This window comes from Cebidichthys violaceus, unplaced genomic scaffold (assembly GCF_023349555.1).
Source record: "Cebidichthys violaceus isolate CVI_PGR_0920_01 unplaced genomic scaffold, fCebVio1.0.p SCAF_6, whole genome shotgun sequence".
Taxonomy (NCBI): domain Eukaryota; kingdom Metazoa; phylum Chordata; class Actinopteri; order Perciformes; family Stichaeidae; genus Cebidichthys; species Cebidichthys violaceus.
The window spans coordinates 3,484,133-3,506,573 of NW_027176816.1; the positions used below are offsets into that span (position 1 = coordinate 3,484,133).

The 22,441-nt window shown below is 36.3% G+C and overlaps 1 long non-coding RNA gene across 1 annotated transcript; it reads left to right on the forward strand.

Moving 5' to 3' along the window:
• Positions 1 to 2,550: 2,550 nt before the first annotated feature.
• LOC137889575 (uncharacterized) lies at positions 2,551 to 13,714 on the forward strand. The gene is made up of 5 exons (XR_011105230.1): positions 2,551 to 2,813; positions 3,150 to 3,221; positions 3,993 to 4,273; positions 13,229 to 13,321; positions 13,431 to 13,714. It is a non-coding gene; the product is annotated as an uncharacterized lncRNA (long non-coding RNA).
• Positions 13,715 to 22,441: the final 8,727 nt, after the last annotated feature.

Here is a 22,441-nt window from a genome sequence, read left to right on the forward strand (position 1 = left end):
AATAAAATCTTGTGCTTTTATTTTGAAGGGGATTTTTTATGCAGCTGAGTTATTCACACTCTTTAACAGTATTTGCTGTTAATGCCTTGTAATGCTAATAGACACCCGCCATTTCACAGTATAGAAGAACACCCACAAAGTTTGTTTTCATATGCTAATTGGGCTTAACGCAAGTACGACACCGACAACATGAAATATGGATTTTCTTACATTGAGGACAAAAGAGGAAAAAACCTCAGTGTGTAGCGAGGTTCTGGCACAAGAAAGCATGAAGCCGCCAAAACTGGAGCTGCATTTGTTGGATCAATCCGCAGCGGATAAACTGAAAACTATTCCTCTGTCAAATGACATTATAAGTAGGTGAATTGAAGACATGTCGAATGACATCAAACAACAGACCACAGCTCAAATTAAGGCAAGTGGTCATTTTGCATTACAAATGGACGAATCTACAGACATAACAAACAAAGCAGTTTTACGTGAAACGTGTGGCACGGGGACTGACAGGAACAAGAGAGCTCTCTACTACTACGACTGCAGAGGACATTTTCAGCTCAGGTTTAAACTGCACCATCTTTTCATTAAATATATTTGAGAAGTTGAAAATTTGGTTTCGCAGGTTGTCATTAAGGGGTGATGGTGGGTCCCGCAGCCAGACCAGTTAGAACCACTGCTTTAGCATCTGTAAGTGATGCAATTGAGGTATAATATAAAGTGTGCGATAGTTAGCCAAGTGCGAGGTTGGAGGGGTGGCCACTGGACATTAATCCAGTAGACCGCTGATCGGGTTCCATGTGAAAATGACTTATTTATTCACATGATTTTAATTGACTCATTAGTCATTTGTTATGTAAGTCACGTGCGTCAAATGAGACACTAGTCACATGACTCTTAGGCACTTGCTATTCATGTGAGTCATTAGTCAGTAAAGTTACCGCGAGCCTCAACCTTTTCCTAACCATTACTAAGTGGTTTTGTTTCCTCAACATCCCTGTCAAAATGTGAAGTTTATTTTGAAAAGACACTGCATTTAGTGAGTGAAAACTGACACGCCGTCTCTGACACTTGAGGGGTAAATAGAGCATCATAGTTTGAAGCTCAGGGCCACTGGAGTGAGAACGTGTTGCATTTTTGAAGAGGATAATCAGACTGCCAGTTGTCTTTTAAACTACCTGAGGCTCCACAAGAATGTTCTGTTATGCTCCTTAAGACGTCAAACACAACGCTGTCTCTTCACTCTGCAGGGCCATGTGATAGAAAATCATTAATCCCTTTAGAGGACATGACTGCCATGGCTTGAGGCCGTAGCCTTGACATAGATCAATACAGATAGCTAGAAAGATGAAGAGAGGAACAGAAAGATGTTAAGTCAATATTATTTATACAGCGATATTTCGCAAATCACAACTTTAAAGGGCAACCCCCCCCCCCCCCCGGATGACGCTCAGATAGAATAAGAACAGAATGGAAGTGTACATGTCAGAAATATACCAGCCCAGGCTCATCAGTTTGTGATAGTAATAGTCATGAAACGCAATCTATTGGTTTGATGTACAGAATTGTCTCGGTTTTTTTGTCGCCGAGCATAAAAACAATGGAAAGTCAATGCATCCTTTTTCCTGGTGGACACACAAATTAAACGCATCCATGTGACTATGCAGAGGGACGTAGTACGAAATATTGAAAAATACCACTAAGAGTGGGCGGGCGGTCAAACAAACACAGGACCTTTAATCGAGAGATCTTTGTTCAACACTGCGTGTCCCAAAGTGTTGTCGTGAAGTGAAGCGTTTGTGGCGGTATTCCTAAAAAGTGTTTTTTGGTTTTGATTCTTAACCCTAATTGTATGCAGTTACTTTCAACCCAACCATGATGTTTTTCCAAAACCTAACTAAGTGGTTTTGACGCATAAGCATGAATGTGAATTATCTGTTGAATGATAAGGTGATGAAGTGATTTTAGTATTGGAGTAAACGGAAGAGAAGAAAGAAGATCTATCTGGTAGTAAAGGAATAGTTGAGTGTAGCAAACATCCACGGAAAGATTAAAAAACTGAAATGTGATGATAACAATGATCTGAACTAATACACTTTTTCATTCTTCCCTCCCTATCTTGCCTCTCACCCAGAACACTGATTTGTGCTGAAATGTTGAGTTTATTCCTTTCCATCCATTTATTAAGCCTATAGGTACACATGTATATCTACAAAGGCCTGTCTATATCATGATAGCAACATCTATCTATGTTGTGTAATTTTTTTAATTAATTCTCTTTTTAATTTATTTGATTTATATCCAACTGTTTGGTACCTGTTTGCAGCTGAGATAGCACTGACTTCAAATATGGAAGAATTAAATAGACTAGGTAAGTAACTAGTATTAATTCTGTAAAATAAAGTTAAATGAAATAATCAAGACAGTTGTTAGAATGGGAGTGGTGCTGTTGAATCCTGCATGCAAAATCTCTCCCTCGTGGCTCTGCTGGTTCCGCCTCTTCTCTGGCCTTGAGTTCCTGACTCGCCGACTACGGCCATCCTGTGACATGCAGCTCCGACCTGTGATTCACCAACGTGCTGAAGATTTATTCCAGCCACTATTGAAAAAAAGAGACTTTAAAAGAAAAAGACTCGAAAGTGAAAGACTTTTTGAAACTGGCAAACATGCCATAATGACCCCCACAGCTACAAAGAGTGGTGAAAAGATGACTCAGCGTTCTGCTGAGGGAGGGAGAGAAAGAGAGAGAGAGATAAAGAGAGAAGGTTCCGAAGGTATCAGTGAAAGCCGAACCAACAGCCACAGAGTGAGAGATATATGTATGTATGAATACGATTTTAAAAAAACTACTATCACATGGATAAAAGTGATTATGAGAAGATGTAAATGTAACACAATTAAACATATGATATTAACAATGAAAATGTATGTTTTTATCTCTACAAGAAAAATGATAGTCCTGGACTTAATCTGCATTTGTTTAAATGACAAGACATTGTGCATATTTTCCTTAACAAGCTGTATCTGCGTAATCCCAGCCAATCTTCTTAAGTAAACGCACACAACAAACATTTTATTGTTGTATTTACTCTGCAAAGTGTTGGTAGTCACATGATTACATTTCAAATGCGTGCGTTGTCCACCATTCCACTCAGCAAGGTTTACCTCTACTTTTGGACCGAACTTCAACCGAACCGCCTCGACAGAGGAACGGACTGAACTTCAAAGTAAGAATAAAGCTAGCAATGTAAAGTGAGTTGGTTAGATACTACAGTCTTTCCAGTATTCATATCTTTGTAAGTAAGTAAGTTTTCTTGACGCTAATGTTAGCAAGTAGCCTTAAACTAGAGGTCTCGTGTGAAATAAATTAAGGGCTGTAGCAGGGTTCCCGTTAGCCAGAATTTGCCAGTATTGTCTGGTAAAATGTATTTAAAAAGCAACAAATGAAAAACTTTAACAATGTCCGGTAATAATGCTCGGTCATGTCTGCGGTGCTAGCTTAGCCGCAAGCTAACGTTACCATGTGCAGCCTCGAAGAAGGATAGTGAGAGGGGAAAACTAAATAAATTGACTTGGGTTTCCTTAACTTTATATAACCTTGATTTTACAACACCCTCGCTTCTGCGATAGAGACCAGGTGAGGTGAAGTTCACGTTAACGTCAACTCGACTATGCAGTTGTAATTCCACTTCCACAGTGCACTGTAACATTTTATGAACAAGCCAGGATGAAAGCGGTGTGTATCTTAGTTTGCTATGAATATGAAAATATGTCAAATTGTTTTAAACTTCTTTCTCTGCCTGCTGTAGGCTGTAAATCACACAAAATCAATGACTTACTTAGCTGAGAATGCCTTCTGCTCTGTATATACACTGCATTTAGATGTGTTTAACACAATAACTTTTTTTATCTTTACTTCATCTCTTTGTATTAAGATGTTGATTCTTTGCATGTCTAAATTCAACACAGTAAATGCCTCTTTTTTTTTCCAACTACAGAATCATCACCATGACTGCCAGACTGTTGAGCCTGTACAGAAGGAAGGGAGGAGCTGTCGGGAAGAAACTCAATGAGACCCTTGACATTTTAAATGAGATACGTACTTATAACAGTTTAGCAGATAGTTTTGTGTTGAAGTAATCTGATGTCTGTACTTGACTTAATCTCATTTTTCATATTGTTGCAGGACAACAGCATTGAGTCTTGAAGAGAAGCTGTGATCAGAGGCCTCATTCTCTACGTTGGTGAAAAACCGGAGAGGTTCATCAAGGTCTACCAGGTAAAGAAAATATACCTCTACCCCTTGGATTCGAAGCCCTGCCTGTATGAACCAAGTTATATCAACAATTCTTTTTACACATTAACAAACAAGATATAATGTGTTACTAACTAAGCTAACTGACTATATGACTGACATATTTAACGCAGATGTATGTTTATTAAATTACGGTGTCAATAAATGGCATGAAGCATTTTAAATGGTCATCAAGGACATTTATGTGTGTAATATTTTACTCATACTATTTAAAGGTATAATATAACATTTCTACATTAAAATATCTTAAAACTATAGACTTGTGCTATATATTTTGTTGCGTCTTGTTGAGTGAAAAATATTGTGTTTGATCCACCTAAAGAAATTAAGGCAACTTTATGCATCAAATTATTATGTAGAACAAGCAACGCTGGTTTTTTTGTGAACTACAATTTAACTTCAAATAAAGTCAACTTAAATTTTCATGCAACACCAACTTAAATTTTCAAGTAAAGTCAACTTAAATTTGCTAGTAAATATAAGTTGACTTAACTTGAAAAATTCTGTTGATTTTACTTGAAAAATTAAGTTGAATTTACTTTGAAAATGTATTTGTTACATACAAGAAATTAAGTAGTTCATACAAAAACCAGCGTTGCTTGTTCTACATAATAGTTGCCTTAATTTTCTTAAGTAGATCAAGCAGAATATTTTTATCAGTGCATCCAACAAAATTCAGAGATGCTCACATAGAAACAACTGCCACTGCATACAGCTTAACAACACTTACCGCCCATCAGAACCGTCAGGTGAAACAATCCATTTTCCAGATGTAAATGAGTTGGATGTTTCTATGCAAAATATAGTCGGATAATAAAATCATCTTGGATAGAAATATCTTAGACCTAAAGATCTCATTTGAATTTAAATGAAAACTAATATAAAGGTGCTTCACAATCCTCCTGCTTCTAAAACTCTTTAACTGCTGAACGGTGTATAAATCTTTCGAACAATATTTAATGTAAAAAATGTACGTATATATTTATAAAGGTCGTTTGATTTGTGTGTATATGAAATAATAGGCCCCCCTCTACACCATGAGAAAAACTCTGTAGCAACCCTGAGATTATAGATTAAATTGATTAATATCAAATTTTGAAGTTTTCCCTATTTTTCCAAAATTGGGTGGGCCCTTAAATTGAATCGTATGTTAAATTGTATTAATTAAACTAATGGTGTCTTATTGCATAAGCTCACTACCATCATTGTTTTATACTAATTAATGGGTTCATAGATCACAGTTGAATTAGTAATAATTGTTACATATGTTGATATTCATTCATTTTTATTTATTACATTTAAGCAATTACGCTACACTATGAGACATTCACTTATTTGTCATCTTGCCGAGAAAATAAGTATTTCCCAAAATGTTGAACATTGTCAGCGTTGTGTTTTGTGTCCATTATTTAAAAAAATATTTTTGTTTCTAGTAATAACTGTGGAGAGATTAAGCAAAGCAATTCGGGGAAACCAAGAGTCGTGAAGGCTCAGATGTTGTGAAACACCTTCAAAAGCAGAGGTTGATGTTAAAGAGGAGCAGCACTATTTCTCTGCCTCTTTAACGTTATTCAGACCTCTTGGAGATTCATCATCACTTACAACCTCAGGAGCAGAGAGAAGTCCTTGATTTCATTAAACACGGGAACAAGCAAGTGGGAGCAAAGATCAGGCGCTTTTTTTCTCTCCTCGTTACCGGCAGCCATTCTTACTCAGGTCTTTCAGGAGGACAAATCATGTTCCTTTTTAAATGTATTTTTTCTTTCAGCCACTAAATCAATACAGGAGACTGATTGAGGAAGAGGGACTGTTGGGGAGCTGAGTGAAGGAGTAATGATTTGTACTGGTCTTCTATTTTACTCTCAATTATTGAAAATATTTTTTTCTTTTTTAAAGAGTTGATATATTTAGTTTGTTATATCAATTTGTAGCTCAGCTCTATATCTTTTAGTTATGATAGCTTCTAAAAACATTAAATCTAATATAATATGCAGAAATCAAATAAGTCAAAATTGTTATTGTTAATGTTAGGATGTTTCATTTCCTTTCTTGATTTGCAGGTTTAAAATGGACTATATTGGTTAGGAAAAGTTCATAATAATAATTATTGATACAACACCATGTAATTGATTATATTTGAGTGTAAAGAAGATTCTAACGACACATCAAAAGGTTAAATGTTTAAATGTGGGTTACTAATGCACCAACACATCACACACTTTAAACCTATCTCAAGCTTGGGACACGGTTGACTTACAGGAAGCCAGAGAGAGATGACATCACAGTAGACTGATGCCCGGACGGTTGCAATTGGAAGTAATAAGACCAACAAAGGGACTTCATATGTGTGTGCATTTGAGGGTCATCAGGTTACCTCAGCCTCTCTTCCTCACAAGCAAAAGCAAACTTAAGAAAAATACAATTCACAATCAAGTGTAGCTGATGCAGAAAGCATCAACAGATATCATCTCTCCGAAAAGCAACAATCATATTTGCTCTGTGGATCAGCACGTCCCAGAAACTGTGCCTTGCATCTCCTAAAAATAGTAGGAACGGGAAGAGTGTGGTTGTATACTAAGTAAAATAAGCTCATTTGTTGTCTTGCAGAGAGTTAGGTTTTGTTTTCTGAAGGCATCAAAATGTGCCTGCCAACACTGATAAAACTCATATCTTGTTTGTTTAAGCCATAACAAAAAGGAAGTGTAATAATACATACAGCACAAATAGTTTAGTAAAGTAATTTGTAGTAGTATTGTAGTTTAACAGGCTACAACATTAATATGGGCCTAGCCAGTAAATGTATTGATACTTTTGACACTCTGAATGGGACTATTTTGAGTTATGAATCCATGAACCAGGTTACTGAAGAAAATTGTATTTCTTATTTTAAGCCCTTTCAGTAGTCCTCACTGCAAAGTTTCATTTGTTGCTTTCCATTTCATTATTTTAAGCCCTTTGGATCTTATAAATAAAATCAAAACATTCAGAGTGAAACAACATATTTATGTTTCCTGATTCTGATCATAATTATTAAGTTTTTCACCCTTTATAGATAGAAACGACAGGGACCAGCTGATTGACCGTGTCTATGGCCATGTTGCCATGCATGAACGTGAACGTCAGGACACTTTTTGTCAGACGGGTTACATGTGGAAGTTCTTTTGATCAGCTCGATGAAAAGTGCTGTACTCCATGCGGGTTATAATCAGAACAACCAGTGCTGCCTTTACACCTCTGAGCTTTCAATTCAGACTGTATAATGTTTTCATGCAGCTAATCATCCGAGCTGAATTACTCTGAGGGTTTCAATTATGAGAGACAAGGACAAAGCTGTAACTTGCATGCTAGGAGACAGAGAAAAGCGTTTTTGTTTTTTGTATTCCTTTGATTACTAGGTTTTGCCCAGCACAAACTGCAACAGTCCATTTTGTGGAAAAAGGATTCTATATATATGAATATGAAAGATGAGGCTCACCACAACAAAAACTTCCAAAGAAGCACATTTTGAGTGTGAATTCTGCAAATCGGCAAATTCTCATTTCCTTTACATATGAAATTAAATCAAATATCTTTTTGAGTCAAATATTTTTAATTTACCAGCGTTCAAGACTGATGTGTTTTGAGATATGTTGAAGTTAGTTTAGTGATGTTTTCAACATGTATTCCCCACTTATGTATGTAGTAATTATTTTAAGCCCAACCATGTTTTTCCAAAACCAAAGTAAGTTTTGTGGCCTAAATCTGAATGTTAGCCTGTGTTACCATAGAAAATAGAGTTTCTTTAAGGTGTTGCAATACTTAGGCAATGCTGTTGCTTCAGGGTCGTATTTTCCAATGATACATACTACGTTCTCACTGTGGAAAGAATTACAACCCCCAGGACAAATACAACAGAAGCTGAGACAAACCTGTAAGGGTGACAAACTTAAAATGCAGTAAGAGAGCATATCTTTTTAATCCAAGACAGATTTTTCATTTAAAATTCATTGTGATTCATCCTAAATCTGAAACACTTACCACCTTTGGTGGCACTGAAAAACAAGGAAATGTGAGTGAAATGGTGCTTTTTTTGGCAGAGGTAGTAAATGCAGCCTTATTGCATGAATAAACACATCAATTTAGGTTTTGTTGTTGACAACATGTCCACCTTTAAAAGGCACACTCACTCTGTTCAGAACAGTTTGTATTTCATTCATTACATCCTGTTGGCATTCTTGCAAAAAGAAAAGCCGGTTATTAGACAAAGCTTGCACACCACAAATCCTTAGTGTCCCACATGGGAATGAGAGACTTTTTGTCCCCTTTATTCCTTGTTGCTGATGCACATAAGAATCTAAATGAAGACAGACAGTGAGCACATCCTGGTTCATGTTCTCAAAGTGCTTGTTATGAGAAGACATTGCCCTTTATTGTGAGAATCCTCTGACATGTCGAAGTGATTGACCTTTACCAAACAGTTTCCAACGACGGCTTCTCAGATGGTTCTGTAACAGTGTGCCAAATCACTGCATACGACCAAATATGAGACGCTATTTGCCTGCCAGTGCAAATACGGGTGTATTATTGTGGGTGCTTTGAGAATCACACACTTTCTTTTCGTCATTTTTGTGCAGGTGTGTGTGTTGGTCTATCATTTTAATCTTGTGAGGATATTTTGGCTGCTCTTCACAGCATACGGAAGCAGATGTTTGCATTTAGTTTAGAATTATGGCGACACATGCACCATTTAAGTTGTGTACTAGTCAAATAAGATAAGCTTCCATAAATAAATAAATCTTTGAGGTGTGCTCCCATAAAGTCTGTGAGGGTTCAGGGGTGTCCCACTGTCTATTTGTCGAGTGTTTGAGGACGCTCTCACAGACATTTTGAGCCCGTTATAAACACTCTCCGTAAGTGCATTTTTGCAGACTTTCCAAAGGGCATTACCCACAATTCATAGCCAGGTGACATTAAACATGCGGTTACCAGTGGAAGTGTGGAAGCCAGAGACATTTAAAAAGGTAAACAAAGAGGACAGCACATGGGTGTTCAGCAAACACATGAAAGCAGAGGAATGCAAGCAGGAACTATATTACACAGCTTTATTCATTAACCAATTATTGCCATTTTGTTATTGAAGCTGTTTTGACAAACATTTGTAAATAGATTATTTGTCAATGTCCTCTCATCACATGAGGCAAAAGCCTAGAACACGTTCAGATCAGGGAGTAAAAAGTATTAAATAAATACCCACAATGTTATTGTTATGTACAATAAAATTTTATGACTTTTTCATGGTAACGTGATATGGATCAGTGATACACATTTGCATTTAGACAATTTCAAGCCCTTGCAGCTACTCACACTCCATTGTAACCATTTAACGTGACGTCAGTTGAGGTCCCTCAGGGTTCAGGGTTTAAGGCTTTAGGGGGAACATTAGGATTAGGCCATTGACTTGAAGTAGGATTTTAACCCTGGCCCCTGATGTCAAACTGAAATGCTTTATGTACCCACCCAACAAGCACCCAACAAGGACATCTCTGTGCTTTTATACTGCGATATAAAGTCATACAACCAGTGAACATCATCCAGACTTCATTATGTTTACACTAAAATATATTAGCATATAGAAATGAGTTGCATATAAACTTAATTTATAGAAGACATGATTGTATTGCATTTTGACGGTTGGTTTCTTGCTGCAAGAAGTGAAGCTAAGTACAACTGAGACATACAGTGGGGAAAAAAAGTATTTAGTCAGCCACCAATTGTGCAAGTTCTCCCACTTAAAAAGATTAGAGAGGCCTGTAATTTTCATCATTATTGTGTTGTGTTCTGAACCCGTCATTGAATTACAGATAAGAACATTTAATCACATTTTAATTTCCAGCTGCTCATATGAATTCAGTTTCAATTGTGTTTGTGTAGCAGTCAGGTACACTAGCACTATTATTAAAACAAATGACTGATATTGTAAAACATGTGCTCAGGAAAGGTTGAAAAACACTGACCTAATACATCAACACCAACAGTTTAGGACTTGTAATGCAAGGTTGAAGATCTTGTGAATACACCAGGTGTAACATCAAGTTATGGGTGAGAGACCTTTGTGCAATCCCCCACTGTGACTTATATATATATATATGTGTATATATATATATATATATATATATATATATATATATATATATATATATATATATATATATGTATATATATATATATATGTATATATATATATATATAATTTGCCATTGTTGAGTGTCTGAGCCTGCAATATAGTGGCTGGATAAGTAATTAAATACTCTTCCATGCCAGTGGGTGGCAGACAGTAGGTAGCGCGATAATGACCTTGTTAATGTAAGATAGTAGAATTAAATGATGGCGGTAGATGTTGCGGTGAAGAACAGAGATGGAGAAATATTTCAAAAAGAAAAATGACTTTTTATCATATAATTGACATTTTATCTCATAATTATTACTTTTATCCCATTAAGACTTTCTGTCTCATAATTATGACTTTTGATGTAAAAATTATGACTTTGTATCTCATAATTATGACTTTTTATGTAAAAATTATGACTTTATCTCATAATTATTACTTTTATCCCATTAAGACTTTCTGTCTCATAATTATTACTTTTTATGTAAAAATTATGACTTTGTATCTCATAATTATGACTTTTTATGTAAAAATTATGACTTTCTTTCTCATAATTATGACTTTTATCCCATTAAGACTTTCTGTCTCATAATTATGACTTTTTATGTCATAATTATGACTTTATGTCAAAATTATGACTTTGTATATAATGATTTTGACTTTTTATCTCATAATTATGACTTTTTATGTAATAATTAAGACTTTCTGTTTCATAATTATGACTTTTTATGTCAAAATTATGACTTTGTATCTAATGATTTTGACTTTTTATCTCATAATTATGACTTTTTATGTCAAAATTATGGCTTTTTATCTCATAATTATTACTTTTATCCCATTATGACTTTGTATCTCATAATTATGACTTTATGTCAAAATTATGACTTTTTATCTAATGATTTTTACTTTTTATCTCATAATTATGACTTTTTATGTCAGAATTATGACTTTCTATCTCATAATTATGACTTTTATCCCATTAAGACTTTCTGTCTCATAATTATGACTTTTTATGTCAAAATTATGACTTTATGTCAAAATTATGACTTTTTATCTAATAACTTTGACTTTTTGTCACATAATTGACTTTCTATCTCATAGTTATTACTTTTTATGTCAAAATTATGACTTTCTATCTCATAGTTATTACTTTTATCCCATTAAGACTTTCTGACTCATAATTATGACTTATTATGTCAAAATTATGACTTTGTATCTAATGATTTTGACTTTTTATCTAATAATTATGACTTTTTATGTCAGAATTATGACTTTCTATCTCATAATTATTACTTTTATCCCATTAAGACTTTCTGTCTCATAATTATGACTTTTGATGTCAAAATTATGACTTTGTATCTCATAATTATGACTTTTTATGTAAAAATTATGACTTTGTCTCATAATTATTACTTTTATCCCATTAAGACTTTCTGTCTCATAATTATGACTTTTTATGTAAAAATTATGACTTTGTATCTCATAATTATGACTTTTTATGTAAAAATTATGACTTTCTTTCTCATAATTATGACTTTTATCCCATTAAGACTTTCTGTCTCATAATTATGACTTTTTATGTCATAATTATGACTTTATGTCAAAATTATGACTTTGTATATAATGATTTTGACTTTTTATCTCATAATTATGACTTTTTATGTAATAATTAAGACTTTCTGTTTCATAATTATGACTTTTTATGTCAAAATTATGACTTTGTATCTAATGATTTTGACTTTTTATCTCATAATTATGACTTTTTATGTCAAAATTATGGCTTTTTATCTCATAATTATTACTTTTATCCCATTATGACTTTGTATCTCATAATTATGACTTTATGTCAAAATTATGACTTTTTATCTAATAACTTTGACTTTTTGTCACATAATTGACTTTCTATCTCATAGTTATTACTTTTTATGTCAAAATTATGACTTTCTATCTCATAGTTATTACTTTTATCCCATTAAGACTTTCTGTCTCATAATTGTTACTTTTTATGTAAAAATTATGACTTTTTATCTCATAATTATTACTTTTATCCCATTAAGACTTTCTGACTCATAATTATGACTTTTTATGTCAAAATTATGACTTTGTATCTAATGATTTTGACTTTTTATCTAATAATTATGACTTTTTATGTCAGAATTATGACTTTCTATCTCATAATTATTACTTTTATCCCATTAAGACTTTCTGTCTCATAATTATGACTTTTTATGTCAAAATTATGACTTTTTATCTCATAATTGACATTTTATCTCATAATTATGACTTTTTATGTTAGAATTGTGACTTTTTATGTCAGAATTATGACTTTTTTCCTTATAATTATCACTTTTTATGTCAGAATTTTTACTTTCTTTCTCATAATTATGACTTTTATCCCATTAAGACTTTCTGTCTCATAATTATCACTTTTTATGTCAAAATTATGACTTTTTATGTCAAAATTATGACTTTGTATATAATGATTTTGACTTTTTATCTCATAATTATGACTTTTTATGTCACAATTTTTACTTTCTATCTCATAATTATTACTTTTATCCCATTAAGACTTTCTGTCTCATAATTATGACTTTTTATGTCAAAATGATGGCTTTTTATCTCATAATTATTACTTTTATCCCATTAAGACTTTCTGTCTCATAATTATGACTTTTTACGTCAAAATTATGACTTTTTATCTCATAATTATTACTTTTATCCCATGAATTCTTGTCCCATTAATTCACATTTCTAACTTTGCTTCTTCCCCGGAGTCTTTGTGCTTTCTCTCCTCACAGGTTTCCATGGATCCTGGTTAAATCTGGACCCTGGTCCTTCCTCCTCCATGTCCCTACTGACACCCACTGGTAATATAATTTTTATTATTACTCGCATTACTATTTCTATTACCGATTATTACCGCACAGTACTGACTTTGCTTCTTCACCAGAGTGTTTGTGCTTTCTCGCCTCACAGGTTTTCCGTGGATCCTGGTTACACCTGGACCGTGGACCGACCTCCTGCCGTGGTCCTGTCATATATATTGAATGTGTTGTAACTGTTTTATTGTTCGGTCTGTACACGTGACATCTATTGCACTTCTGTCCATCCTGGGAGAGGGATCCCTCCTCTGTTGCTCTCCCACAGGTTTCTCCCTCTGTTCTCCCTGTTAAAGGGGTTTTTGGGGGAGTCTTTCCCGTTCCGATGTGAGGGTCCAGGACAGAGGATGTCACATTTGTACAGATTGTGAAGCCCTGTATAGCTGATTTGTGATTTTGTGAAATACAAAATAAATATAATTGAATTGAATCTTTTATCCCTGAATCATTTTCATCTCCACACCTCTCTCTCTCTCTCTCTCTCTCTCTCTCTCTCTCTCTCTCTCTCTCTCTCTGTCTCTCCCTCTCTCTCTCGCTCTCTCTCTCTCTCTCTGTCTCTCGCTCTCGCTCTCTCTCTCTCTCTCTCTCATGAGGACATGTTAAATGAAAGTAAAAGCCAAGTACTACCCATGTATATGTACAACAATAACACGGAGTAACTAAAACTTTCTGGCTGGATCACATGCTGTCCCCTCTCGGTGGATCCGGCTCAGGAGTCGTGAACTGGAAGGTGAAACAAACAGGGACACCGGTCAGGACGGGTCCCATTGCGATCGGCACGGGTGTGGCTGTAGAGAATTGTAAAGGTGTTGGTGTGTGATGATGTGTAGAGGAAATGGTGGAGTGACACCCTGGGGGAATCTTAGGGATGCGGTGACTGTGGTGACTTCTGGTTGACTTGTGCCACCAACGGCTATGATTGTATCCGTTTCTGTACGCCCCGGGTGGAGCGAGCCTCTGAATCTGGTGGAATGTGCACCGTGTCAGCGTTAATCGAGTCCTGTGAAGGATCAGAATCGGGCACGTCCTGAGAAACGTCCGTGCCCAGTGCAGTGTGTGAAGGATCATCTGGCATGAGCTGTAAAGGGTCCGTGTCAGCGGAGGTCTGGGGATCCTCGGGGTCTGGCAGAGCTGAAGTATTGAGCGTGGCTGCAGAAGGCAAAAAGCTTAACAATTCAAAAGTTTAAAGATTACAAATATGAAACGTCATATCACCCTCTCCTGAAAGAGCTGAACATTTTGATATTCGAATGGTTTCTGTGGCTTAAAAAATTTCAGCAGTAGTGATATTTGTAGTAGTAGTAGTAGTAGAAGTTGTAGTTGTAGTAGAAGTATTTGTAGCATTAGAATAAGTACTAGCAGTAGCAGCAGTGATATTTGTTGTAGTAGTAGAAGTTGTAGTTGTAGTAGAAGTATTATTAGTAGTAGAAGTATTAGTAATTAGAAGAAGAAGTAGTAGAAGTAGTAGCATCAGTTGTCGTAGTAATAGCTGTAGTAATGGTCCTAGTATTTAATATAACAGTAGGAGTAGTAGAAGAAGAAGTAGTCGTAGTAGTAATAGTAATGGCAGTTTTTGAAGTAGCAGTAATAGCAGTAGTAGTAGTACTAGTAGCAGTCGTACTAATAGCTGTAGTAGTGATTGAGAGAGAGAGACAGACAGGCAGACAGACAGACAGTTAGATGGACTGAGTTTGTAGAGACAGACAGACAGAGCATGCGTGTGTCACTGGTTGCCATGGTGACGACGCACAGATGACCTCTGTGTGTTTATAAACATCAGTAATTAGCTCAAGCACGAACACCTGTGAGCTTGGGACCCTTTTCATGAGAAAAGACTGGGAAACACCTGTCAAACAAAACCCCATAACCATAGCCCCTATTGCTCCAATATTAATACTGGAAAGGAAGGATGACTTGAAGAACAGATCATGCGAAAATTGTGTCTGTAGTGTAAAAAAAAGTGGCTTCAATGGCAATTTAGAAATGGGGTACGGTTGTCTGTGCAAGACTTTTTTGAAGTACGTTTTAACATTGCAGAAAGTTGGTTTTCCTCTCAATTGAAGGCTTTTGTGCCAAATGTGTAAATCTGTGGGATTCCACAGTCATATGTCTACGACGAGGACAAGATTAGCTACGTTTCCATCCAACAATTATGCATGAAGAGTGAAAATTGAGGACTCAGTGGCAAAAGACAAATATTTTTTTCACAAGAATCTCAAGCTCCTCTTCACTCTAGCGGTGACATCACGCACTCTAAGCTGCGCAATACACACCCATTATAGAGTCAGAAAAGGACTGAAAAACACATAAAAGCAAAAATGCTACTATTCAAAAAGTGTAAAAGATATCAAAATGATTATAACATACAATCATTGATCAGGGTTTTCTCAACATTCGAAAGTTTAAATGGTGTCTGTAGCTGAAAGTATGAGGAAGTAGAAGGATTTGAAAGTTGAAGAAGTTTAAGAGGATTTAAAAATATTCTCCATAGACATCCCATTCAAAAAACAAGTTGCAAAAAGCTTAATAATTCAAAAAGTTGAAAGATTAGAAATATTATGATAAATAGCACCCCTCTCCTGAAAAAGCTGAACATTTTTATATTTGAACGGTTTCTGTAGCTGAAAAAATGTGGAAGTTATTAAGTGCCAAAATACGTACGGAAGAAATAGTTGAAGTTGAAGAATAAAGATTCGAAGAACAATACTTGGAATGCTGAATCAGCATTCCAACAATTATCTTTCATGCCTGCACTTCTTTGTTTTTTGGTAGGGATGACATCACACTACAAAACTGGTTTAGGCAACAAAACAATTTAGTTAGGTGAAGTAAAATCATCATGGTTTGACTTAGATTAAGTACGTCAATTTAGATTTAGGAAACAAAACTTCTTAGTTAGGTTTAGGCAACAAAACCACTTTGTTAGCTTTAGGATAACCATCACAAATACATCACTTCACAACAACACTTTAGTACACGTGGTCTCGAACACACCTCTTGTGGCCGAAAGTCCTGTGTTTGTTTGACCCATCAACCACCAATATCTAATTCTGCGTTACTAGCTATTGGTGTGTCCACCACAAAGGATCGCAATTGACTTTCCAATAGCGTTGTTTCTTAGCTGAGCGACATGAAAAAAATGACATAATTGTGTCGGGAAGTTCAATGTTGCTTTCTTGCACCCGGGTCTAGACCTAAATACAGTCAAACTTTAGGGAATTGGGAATTGCCCACCTCTCAGGCCAAAAGAGTGCAGGGCACACTAGGGGTGTCACTGAATATTGACTATCAAAACCACTAGATGACACTGTGCATAGTTGTGGACTAATCGTTTATCTGTGGTTTTTGGAAGAGAAGGTGGAAGTTGCACGCAATGTTTCTGTAGGCTGCGTGTTCACATAGTGTTTTGTTTAAATAATAATGAATTGAAATCAGAGGGTTACCTAGACCGTCATAGTTTAAGGCATAGGGCCACTGACCAAGAAAAGGTCACAGATAGTCATAGATACACGTCACACAATTGATCTACAGATTGAAGGAATTTTTGAGTGAAAAGAAATCACAGTAATGTCCAGAACTCTCAGACAACTGAAGAAGGGAACCAGGGTTTTAAGTATCTGAACCAAATGTGAATTATGTTTGATCCATTTCTCTTTTCTTTCTTGCTGTGTTACTGTGAAAACAACATCGTGGTCGGTAAAGATTGGATAGATTTTCACTTCAATGGCTGTTAAATAACACCAGCATGTATTTTTTATTGATAGATAGATAGATAGATAGATAGATAGATAGATAGATAGATAGATAGATAGATAGATAGATACTAACTTTATTGATCCCGCGAGGGGAAATTATTTTGTTACAAGCAGCAATAGGTTACAGAGCAGCAATAGGTCACAGGTAAAAAATCTTAATATTATATATAAAGAAAAAATTGTGTGACTGTAGGCTGTCCTTAAGGGGCCAGTGCTGAATCAATTTCCAAACGCCGACTACTGTCATATGTACTGCTTATTAGATAGCTATAAATAATAACGCCATTAAAACTGTAAATGAGGAAAGGTAAGGACATCAGGAGAGTGCTCTGTGAAAATAGAATTTTGGTCAACAATTCATATTCTGTGAAAGTCTGTAATAGTGAAGAGGCAGCCTGTTGGAAGGAAAGCAACCTCTCCAGATGATGAAGAGTCCTCGGTCAAAGTCATTTACCTGAAATCATTACTTTGATCTCGGCATCGCTCAGACAGATACTCTGTCGAGTTTTATTGGTCTCCCAAACAGCCAGACAGAGGAGGGGAATGGCAAATAGCTTCACCTCTATTTTATGAAGGGGGCGTCTGAAGTAGAGGACGCTTCAGCATAGAATGCAAAATGATGATGGCGTGTTCCCTCTCTCTCCTCTGATTCTTCCTCCCTATTTCCCCCCCTTCTCTAAAAAGCTTAAAACAATGAAATGCAGGATAATTGCAAGCCTACATGAATATGAAAGTAAAAATAATGCTAATAGACATCAAGCTGCTGTCTGCAGAAAATCTTCAGCATCGGTTTGTGTGAGAAAGTAAATTATTGACACAGTAGATCCTCTGCAAACTGCATCATATCAGAGCAACTGCTATAACAAGCTCTCCTCTCTGGTCAATTCAATGAGACGTGGTTGAAAAATCTGGAAAGAGCTAGCGAGAGAATCCCGGCAGGTGATTTTTGTTGCGTGGCATTCCCCAATTGGTTTTATATGACAAAAATGTTTTCCTTTATTTTAATTTGTCATCCGACAAGTAATCCCGCCCCCCCCCCCCCATTTCCTGTCAGATGTCAAATAAAAACAAAAAAGAACTCCTATTTTTTGAGAATGTGCAGCTAATTTTCAAGGGGGCTCTATGGCATGAATGATATATGAAGATGCAAACAGACATGGGTTCCCTCTTGGAAATTTGAAATTTTTGGTCTTGTCGTGAAATCGTAGGACTCTAATTAAATAACTTACAAAGACAAGAAGAAAAAGGGGAGGCACTTTAGAAAACTATCAAAGCACCATTTCCCGGAGGGAAGTTGCTGTGTATAGTTTGGTGTATCCAACGCTGGTTGAGTTGTTTTTGAATCAGTCATATAAGTAGTTTTGGAGCGCACTGACAAGCAACATAAGGTGTTTTTTAGGCAGCGGAGAGCTTGAGATGACCTTCTGATATCAGTTCACAATCATTTCCAAAGCTGTTTAGACTAGCTGTGTCACTCTAGAGGGAATATTCACCCTACATATACCCTCAGACACTAACACAAAACACAGTTTGACAGAAACATATCCACGAGAAGAAACAAACATGTGTCAGAGGTAGCACCTACATTGTTATGACACTATATTTAAACAAAGACATAATCCCCTCTTACTGATCACCAAGTATGGTGCCGGCCTTACGCTCTTATGTTTCAGGCCCTCAGGAAGGAATGGAAAGGAATGGAAAAGATAATAACAATATGGCTTTTACTGTAAATGCTTGCACAACGGTCCTGGCAGAAGCCTTGTTTCTGTAACATAACTGTCACTGCTGCCAAGAGAAAAAAGAACTCAAACCATTAACTGGATTAAGTCTTGTATAGAGCTATTCTCATTTGAACTGGAGAGCGAAGTACGCTGTGATTTGTACTCACTACTTTACTACTAGCTTTACGACATTATTTCTCATCTGAACATAGGTTTAGTGCTATGCTAGCTTCGCAAAGGTGACAGATGAATGTGCGGTGAATTGTCTCCTCAAATGTTGTCTCCAAAAGCCTTTTGGATTTGACATAGTGAGTTGCAGCCACTGCATTATGTATATATATATATATAGTATATATTGTTATTATCATATATGTATATTTATGTTTGAGATTTATTTGTATCATTATTGTTGGATGTGTTTTATCCAAATGATTCTTTTGTATTCAACTATCTTGCGACATTAGTGTGTATGGAATATCAAGTTTCTTTTTATTGTGGGACAGGCACACACACACACACACACACACACACACACACACACACACAGAGGAGACTTTCTCGCTGGACTTATCAGTCAGTGACCTTTACAACACAATACATATTTAATCTGGAAAGTAAACAACAATTTTTGAGATAGGCCTACACATTTACATTTTTAGTGGTTAAAGATATGTAGGCTGCTTTGCATGTGAATAAGGTGTCAGAGTGCATCAAAAGGCATCAAAATAGAGCTTGTTTTATAAAATAAATAAAAATAACGTTGAATAGGCCCCAATGTTTATGTTATGTGGACTTGTATCACTCTGCTGGCCCAAAATTGCGTCCACATCTTGGCAGCACGCCAGACAATAGTTGTGTTTCATTTCCAAGGCTGCAGTCCAGGTAGGTTGCATTTTCACTGATGAAAATCAAATCTCACCCATGGATTCATGTCTACTGCCGGCACTGGTCATTTGCAGGAAAACATTTATTGAGAATAGTGGACAGAGTACCAGCACAAAAAACTATTTTTCTGTCCATTTTGCTTTGTTCTTGCATGTCACGTCTCTGGAGTGGGGGAGGAAGAAGCTTGTAGCGTGGCCAGTAGACAGCGCTAAACACAAGTGTAAATGACCACCGAAGTGCATTTTGTGTCATATCACTTGTCGAGTTGGTCAGACATTTTTCACCACTTTTGTAGTGAGAACACTGTTGATGCGTCTCTGACAAGGACTTAACAGGTAAAACGTCAACAAAACCACTGCCCTCTTTTCTCCCTTTTCTCATCTCCAGTTGGTTATTAAATTGCTACAGCTTTTATAGCAGAGGGTTATGAGTTGCACATATACTTATGAAGGTAATACAATAATAACACGTAAGCTCCATGGTCTGAACCAAGACAGATAACTTCTTATTGCTCCCACATTGTCATCTGCAGCTCATCACAGCTTCACTCTTTCAGTCTTACCTTTCAGAATAAAAGCTTTACTGCATTCCTGTTTAAATTCACTGATAGCAACTACCTAAGCAAAATAGCTCACGTCTGAAAAAATAGAAAAGCCCATTGAGTTATATCACTCGTGAGTCAAACATCTTGGGCAAATTGGACTTCTTGTAGATTCTGACAGACTAGGCACAGTAAGTGTTTATTTGAATATAGAGCAGGGATGTGAGATCTGATCAGTGGTCACTCGAGACGCATGTGGAGATGCATTCTAATGCCAGATGTGCCCTGACGTACTCAGAGCGGTCCACTTGTGATCGGGTCAATTTGATGAAGAAATATTTGTGGATTCAAGACGACGAGTAAAGCGGGGTTACAATCAGGGTTGGGAAAGAACATTGGGAATTGTACGCAAGTAAAAGTAAGATTACTTAAAAATTACAAATCTACTCAGACAAAAGTAACTCAGTTAAAATATACTCTGAGTATTAATTGATCATTATAAAGAGAATAATGATCAATGGTGATGAGAATGTTAAATGGTATGACTATTAAATGATCAAAGTATATAGAGGAACATCGTGAAAGCTGTTTCTGATTAAGAACCGCACCACCAAGCCAACTATAAATGCTCTCTCTATAGAAAGGCATGTTGATGATCAGCAGTATGCACCACCTTCCTCAGTGTAGCCATGCTCTAATTAACCAGAAAAGAGACAAAACTTAGGCAAACGGAAATGGAAGACAATAAATAAAACATTGACTTCCACTTGAAGTTTGTTTGTGGCCCACACAATTTTTTGTTTTTGCACAAATACAGTTATTCTTTCCAAATAGACCTCCTAAAGTAAGATGATCAACTGTTGGCAGGCGAGCTTATGAGACGCAAACACCAGCTGCAGCAGTTGCAAGGATAGTTTCTGTTATGACATTTCACTTTAATGATGGGTTCTTTCGAAAGGAAAAACAAATCATGGCAGGCAAGAGATGCTTTGTGATAATTTTACATAAGTGCTTTTAAAGCCAATGTCTGGCAGCACTTTCTGTAATTATTGTGTGTCTCTAGGCGAGAGAGTCTCTGGGTGTTCAAACAGAGAAAGGAAAAGAACAGCTCAATCAGTGCTGTACTGATTCCCAATAGCTCAGAGAAGGTAGAGATTGACAGGTCAGATATCGGTGTGTCCGTCTGTGTGTATGTTGTGAAGTGAGAATACGTATGTGACGTGTGTAAATGTTACCTTTAGTTAAATATTTCTGAGGTTATAACATGTGAGTGTGTGTCTGTCGGTCTGTCTGTGTAACCATTTATCATTTATTTGCATCGTCTGTTGTGCATTGACAAATTCAATTTTTGAATGCCAATATCTGTCACAGACTCAGTGAGTTGTTATCAGACTGCCATCTGTCTGTACTCTCTCTGTGGCTAAGTTGATGTGACTCAACTTTAGGTGTGCAGAGGATTGTGGGTCAGAATAGCCTGAAAATACTGCGATCGGATGCATTTGACATACTATGTATTGGGACACACTAAATCTTCTCTGGCATACTATTTATAAAAGTACTATGGTAGTATGGACATTGAAATGAGACATGTGAGAGACGATCTGTGTTGCGTCGTGTACATGTGTGAGTACATGACAGAGACAGAAAGTGAGAGAGAGAGCACTTCGACATGAACTCATGGACACATCCCATCTACAGCTACACACTGCCATCTACAGTTGTTGTTCTCCACTGAACTACATCTGGATGTTTTAAAGGATGGAACAGGTGTAATAATTGAAACACTCGTATGGAGCCACTGAACCTAAACGTTATGCTAGATATATACATTTTTTACAGTTTTCTTAAATCATTTAGGAAGTAGAACCAAGTGAATTTAATTATGTCACACACATAGGCTAATCTACATGGACCAACACTGCCCTCTAGTGCTAATAATGGCTTATCACAAACACTGATATGAGCGTATCTCCTTGTCAAATTGACCACATGTAGCTCATCTGTATCTGTTTAAGACAAATACACACACACACACACACACACACACACACACACACACACACACACACACACACATGTGTGCATGAATGTACATTAAGAGAGGGCTGTGAGGCTGTACAACAGATACATCTCTACAATAACATTTCTTGAAAATATTTGAATTCAAACAGCTGGATTTCCAGACCTGCAAAAAGGGAATTTG